Source organism: Tupaia chinensis, unplaced genomic scaffold (assembly GCF_000334495.1).
Source record: "Tupaia chinensis unplaced genomic scaffold, TupChi_1.0 Scaffold000303_1, whole genome shotgun sequence".
In the NCBI taxonomy this organism is placed as follows: Eukaryota; Metazoa; Chordata; class Mammalia; order Scandentia; family Tupaiidae; genus Tupaia; species Tupaia belangeri.
Window position 1 is genome coordinate 2,235,910 of NW_006159793.1, and position 6,302 is coordinate 2,242,211.

The window sequence follows — 6,302 nt, forward strand, 5'->3', positions numbered from 1 at the left end:
TGCTGAAGCAGCTAACTTAACATGGAACTTTCCATAAGGTACTCAAACAATTTTTTTGGCTCAATTTTTGGGTCTCAGGGCAAATTGATATTAGAGAGATATTGATACACTGCTAAATCGGAAAGGCAGACAGAGCCTCACTGACACTGGCTCCAGTCCTGGCCTCTCCACTGTCTCAGAGGGCAGTCAGTGTCTACTTAAAAGAACCCTCAGGACCAGCAGATGGTGTAATTGTTATTATGTCGCTGGACCCTGCAGCTTAAAACTCACACTGGGGCATGTGCATGTGTGCCCAAAATCCAGAGAGGAGAATGAAGAAGGGATTGTGGTGTGGCCATTCCCCCAGGAGATGATTTCTTGCTTTCTGTCTCTGTCTTTCTCTAGCAAGTGCATGTGCCCTATAGCAAAAGTCTCTTAATAAAAGAAAAAAGAATCCTCTATCCCCTTCCACTAACTAGGGAACATTTATTTGTTTATTTATTTATTGGTCAGAGGGCGGGTGTGCTCACCAGAGAGAGACAGAAGAGAGAGAAAGCACTGCCCAGTGGGGCGTGTTACCCCACAATCCCTTGTCCTCTATCTCTCCATCCTGTTGAGATTCTGGGCATGCATACATGCGCCTACCGAGTTTTTTTTTCAAGCTGCTGAGGAGGGGTTTCAAACTGTGGTCAGCCAGTAGAAGCTGGCTGGCCCCCTTAGCCATGAGGCTATGGGCTGACCCACCAGAGAACGCTTTAGACTAAATCAAGATGATTCTTCTTTAACTTTTTCCCCTACTAGATGAAAGTGTTGTATTAAACCAATCAGAATTGGGCTGATTATTTTTAGGATCCCATACATTCTCTTTTAATTAACATATGTTGTTGGGTGATAGTTTTAGAGTTTTTATCAAGTCACTTCCCATGTCAATCCCCTTCATCCTCTTCATCCTCTCTCTAAGAAACTGGCCTCCCTTCATGAGGATTTGGATGGCATTTCTGCTAACCTCATTGCTGAGGCAGAGGAAGCAAAAGGGGTGTGTTCTTGGCCCACACCATATCAAATTCAGGGGCAGGCTGTGTGGTTCTTAATCCCATATAGGAAGGAACTGAAACCAGCTGGGCTTCAAGACTCCCCAAGGTCTGCTGACAGTCAAGCCAATGCTTTTTTTTTTTTTTTGGAGAGGTTTTTGCTATAGGGGACATGCACTCACCAGACAGACAGAGACATAGAGATAGAAAGCGAGAAATCACCCCCCCGGGGGGGATGATCACGCAGCAATCCCTTCTCCTCCATTCTCCTCTCAGGATCTTGGGCACGCACGCACATGCGCCTGGCATGAGTTCTAAGCCACCGGGTCCGGGATGCGAACCTTGGTCGACTATGTGGGAGTCCAGCGACATAGCCATTACGCTAACTGCTGGTTCCCAAGTCAATGCTTTATTTATTTTATTTTTTTAAGAGAAATTTTTGCGATAGGGTGCCTGCGCTCTCCAGAGAGGCAGAAAATGAAAAATCACCCCCGAGGGGTATTGCCACGCTGAAATCCCTTCTCCATTCTCCTCTCAGTATCCTGGGCACACATGCACATGCGCCTGGCATGAGTTTTAAGTCATCAGGTCTGGGACTCAAACCACGGTCAACTATGTAGGAGTAATGCCAACAGCTGGTCCCCAATGCTTTTTAAAGAAGAGTAAGATAGAAGATAATTCTACTGCTCAGTTAAAATATGTGGGTTTTGGGACTGGCATGTGGCGTGGTGATTAAAGCATCGAACGCCACATGGCTAATGGTGGTATGAGTCTCAGACCTGGCCGCTTGCTTTCTCACTATCCCTTTCTCTCTCTCTGGTCAAATTTAAATAATAATAATAATAAATAAAATTACATACATAATATTTTTTTAAAATGTGGGTTTCAAGATGGAGGACCAGCAGTTAGGGTAATGTCTATGTCGCTGGACTTCCACGTAGTCGACCGCGGTTCGAGTCCCGTATCCGGTAGCTTAAACTCACGCCACGCGCCTGTGGGTGCGTGCCCAAGATCCCAAGAGGAGAATGGAGGAGAAGGGATTGCGGCGTGGCCATCCCCCCTGGGGGTGATTTTTCGCTTTCTATCTCTCTATCTCTCTCTGTCTGTCTGGCAAGCGCACGCGCCCTATAGCAAAAACCTCTCCAAAAAAAAAAAAAAATTGTGGGTTTCAAGATGGGACAGGAGTCTCCTTATGCCATGGATCACAGAGTAGGGTGGGAATTGCAAAGCTAAAGACAACCTGTGTGGAAGCTGAAACTCTTTCAGATACTGAATTCGTTTTTCTTCCCTTTTCAAAAAAAGGTGCCAAAAGGTGTGTGTGCTCCTAGAGACAGACAGACAGACAGACAGACAGGCAGGCAGAGGGAAAAGCAACCCCTATGGCCAGTGGTCAGGCTGCTATCCCTTCTCCATTTCTCTCCTTTCAGGATTTTGGGCAGGCCGGCACTGCCCCAAGTATATTCCTCAAACCGGTGGGTGGGGCTTGAACTAGGAAGTCGGCCAGGCCACATGGGAATCTTCCGTTACGCACCTGTAACCTTAACCACATGGGCTCGCCCTGGGTGCTGGATTCCAACAAGCCATCGATGACCTCAGATTAGGTTATTTTATTATCACCACAAAATAAACAGGGTGCTCAAAGGCATGTCATGGCAAACACGACCAGCTTCCCACCCCGGCCCGCTGCATCCTCCCAGCAAGGTTGGGAGACAGAGGTGGTGGTCGCTACAGTGGGAAACCCGGAGGCAAGGTGTCTCGAGGATCCTTCATGTAGGACACTGCGAGGCAGGGACGTCGAGTCCAGCCTCCTCATCTGAACCCACTAGCTCGGCGTTCCCCTGCTCAGACTACAGGTAGGAAAGATCTGGGGATGTTTCAGGCCATCCCTCCCGGTTAACAAAAGAGAACCGAGACACCCACCAGCCCAGCGACTTGTTTAAGACCACATGACAAGTGTGTGGCAAGGTGGAGGGAGGACCCGAGATTCCGGGGTCTCGCCCTCGCCGGCCGCCGGGGACGTGGGGGGAGGAGCTGAGCAGGGTTTGCTGGCGGCCGGGGGCCCGGGCTTTCCGGAGGCGGTCCCTGGCGGCGCTGCATTCCTGAACCGCCCGAGCGCAGCGAGGTGCACAGCCCTACGTTGGTCCCGGCTGCTCCTGCGCGCTCCCGCCTCCCTTGGACTCGGAGGAACTCACACGTTCCTGGTGCTGGCTGCGACTGGGATTCCAGGGCTGGGGTTCGCTTCCAGCTGCCAGATTTTGTGCAGTCCTGGGGATCCGGAAAAGCGCTGAGCCGTCCCATCCCCCGGAACTTTGCGCAAACCCACTGTGAGCCGGGGGGGTTAAAGGCAGCTCTTCGGAACCCGGGTGAGTAGGGCCATGGCGTGTGAAGGTTTGCTGGGCTCCGGCTTCGCGGAGCTCCTCGGACCTGCGACGTAGCTCTCCGGCTGCCCCCTATCCCGGCTGAGCCCTCGCTCCCCCTTTTGTCCTCTGCTCCCTCGTTCCTCTCACTTCTGCATTTTTCTTTACCCCAAATTCCTTGCCTTTTTCTCGCTTGCAACCTTTTCTCGCAGGCACCCTCTGCACACAATCCTGGGCCTCTGGGAGACCGGAGCTCGGATGGCGAGCCCCAGTCCCGCGCAGAAACGGGCTCCCCCCCACCCCCCGGGTTTCCCTGCTCCTGCCTTGGAAAGCGCGCCCTCCCGGGAGCAGGCTCCGCTGCCTCCTGGCTGTCCAGGCCGGACGTCAGGACTCAGCTCCGGGCCTGTGCACTCACTTGGACGCTCGCCGGGTTTGAGTCTTTGCACCATCCATAACAGCGGATTGTCTGTCTCTGACTCGCTTTTCTCCAAGCCCCGCGGGTGCTCAGAGTTTGGAGTCACCGCCGGTGGGTTCCAGCCCTGCGTGTTTCACTCGCGGTTTCACCGTCTTCTCTGTGAGCCTTGTTACTCCGTCTTTGAAGGCAGGAAAACCTCCTTTCTGAAGGCAAGAAAACCTCCTTTGCGCACAGAAAGCAAGGGGTCAGGGGATGTGAAAGGATCTCAGAGAGAAGCCTTCCTTCCATGCTCCCTCCTCCTCTGGTCTGCAGGTCACCTGTCCCTTTCCTTAGGACCTAGTTGTCTCAATTGCACGTCCTTTTGCATGCCTCTCTCCCCACGCTTCCCCAGTTCTTTGAGAGTAGGGACCACCTCCCCTCTAAGGCGTCCTTGCCCCTGAGCATAGGGCCTGGGAAATAGTTGCTCAACACGTGTTTACTGAGTGAGCCCCTGAGAGGTGCGAACATCAACGTGGGCACGAACATCAGGACCTGTGTCTGAGCGAGCGGCTGCTCCTAAAGCTCCATCTGTTTCCTCGGGGTGGGGTGACACTAACCCTGCCGCAGAGCCTCCCCTCTTCACAGACAGCAAGTACTAAACTCCCCAGAGCTCCAGCTGTAGGGGCACAGGCTGCTCTGTCATTCCCTTCAAGGTTCTGAGTGTCGGCTGTGAACTGCGGTACCCTCTGGCTGGGTACACAGTCAGGAATGACTGCTGGGGGAGGGTGGGAGACCCTCCGAGTTACCCTGACTGAGGCTGCTCCCCGGGGTGGACCTTGCCTTTCCCATCTGTAAAATGAGGAAGTGAGCGTGAACAGATGCGTGTTTGTCTGTAGTGGAAGCATGGCGTGCTTTGTGGGTTATACAAGCCATGAGCAACCCTCTGGACACACGCAAGACAGGCCAGCTGACCTTTAGGACATCATGTACTTCTGCGATGACAGCCGAAAAAGCCAAGAAGTGTTTTGTTGCTCTGGCAGGGACCTCCTGCTTCCAGCTCTCCTGGGGTTATGAATCATGCTGGGGGTTGAAGTCATGCTCCAAGTCTCCCATACACTGACCTCGCAGGACCTCAGAACCCTGAGCCTTTTGAATAAAAGGTTGGGGGATTCCCTCCTTTCTGGCACAGCCCAAGAACCACTGAGTCGTGGTGAGGTGTTAGGGACACAAAAACTCAGGGGGGCTCTACGGGCCTGTGGTCAGGTTAGATACTGGATCCAAGGGTCTCAGACCAAGGAGGGTAAATGCTTTTCCAGCTGTATTCTGACCCTTCTTTTAAAAAGATGCCCCTTAGGGACCAGCAGTTGGCGTAATGGCTATATTGCTGAACTCCCATGTACTTGACCGCGATTCGAGTCCCAGACCTGGTGGCTTAAAACTCACGGCAGGCACATGTGCGTGCGTGCCCAAGATCCCGAGAGGAGAATGGAGGAGAAGGGATTGCAGCATGGCCATACCCCCTGGGGTATGATTTCTCACTTTCTGTCTCTCTGTCTCTCTCTGTCTTTCTGGCGAGCGCACATGCCCTATAGCAAAAACCTTTTTTTTTTTAAAAAAAAAAAAAGATGCCTCTTAGAGCCAGCAGGTGACATAGTAGTTATCTCACTAGACTCCCACATGGTCGACTGTGATTTGAGTCCTGGACCTGGTGGTTTGAAACTCATGCCAGGTGTGTGTGCCCAAGATCCCAGGAGGAGAATGGAAGAGAAGGGATTGTAGTGTGTCCATCCTTCCTGGGGGGGTGGTGTGATTTCTCACTTTCCTTCTTGCTGTCTCTGTCTCTTGCTGCCCCCAAGTGCATGTTTCCAAAGGCAAAAACCTCTACAAAAACAAAAACAAACAAACAAGAACCCTCTGTTTCTGTTTCTTCTCTATGAATGAAACACACAAAGGAAATATCTTCCAAGAAAGAGATCTTTTGCTTGCTTGATCTCACACTGCCGCTGTTGTCACTGGTATCAAAGGCAGGTAGACGGGTACTCACACCTGCAGTTTGTGGGTAATGCCAGCATTGCCCTGCCCTGCAGATCTCCATCCTGACTAGCCAGGTAAGCTGAGTGAGGTAATAATCAACATCAGACTTGACATGTATTGAGTGATTACTACGTGCAAGTATGAGTCTAAGCATTATTTTTAAAGAATTATTTAATATTATTTATTATTATTTCTTAATTTACTATAGGGCATGTGTGCTCACCAGAGAGATAGAAAAAGAGAGAGGAGGAAAGTGAGAAAGCAAGCTGCCAGTTTTGAGACTTGAACCATGGTTGGCCATGTGGGAGTCCAGCACTTTAACCACTACGCTACCTGCTGACGCCAGCACTTTTTTAAAGGTGTTTGCATAGGGTGTGTAGGCTTGCCAGAGAGAGACAGTGAGAAAGAGAGTAAGAAATTATCACACTAGGGGGACTGGCCATGCTGCAATCCCTTCTCCATTCTCCTCCTGGGATTTTGGGCATGCATGCACATGTGCCCGGCATG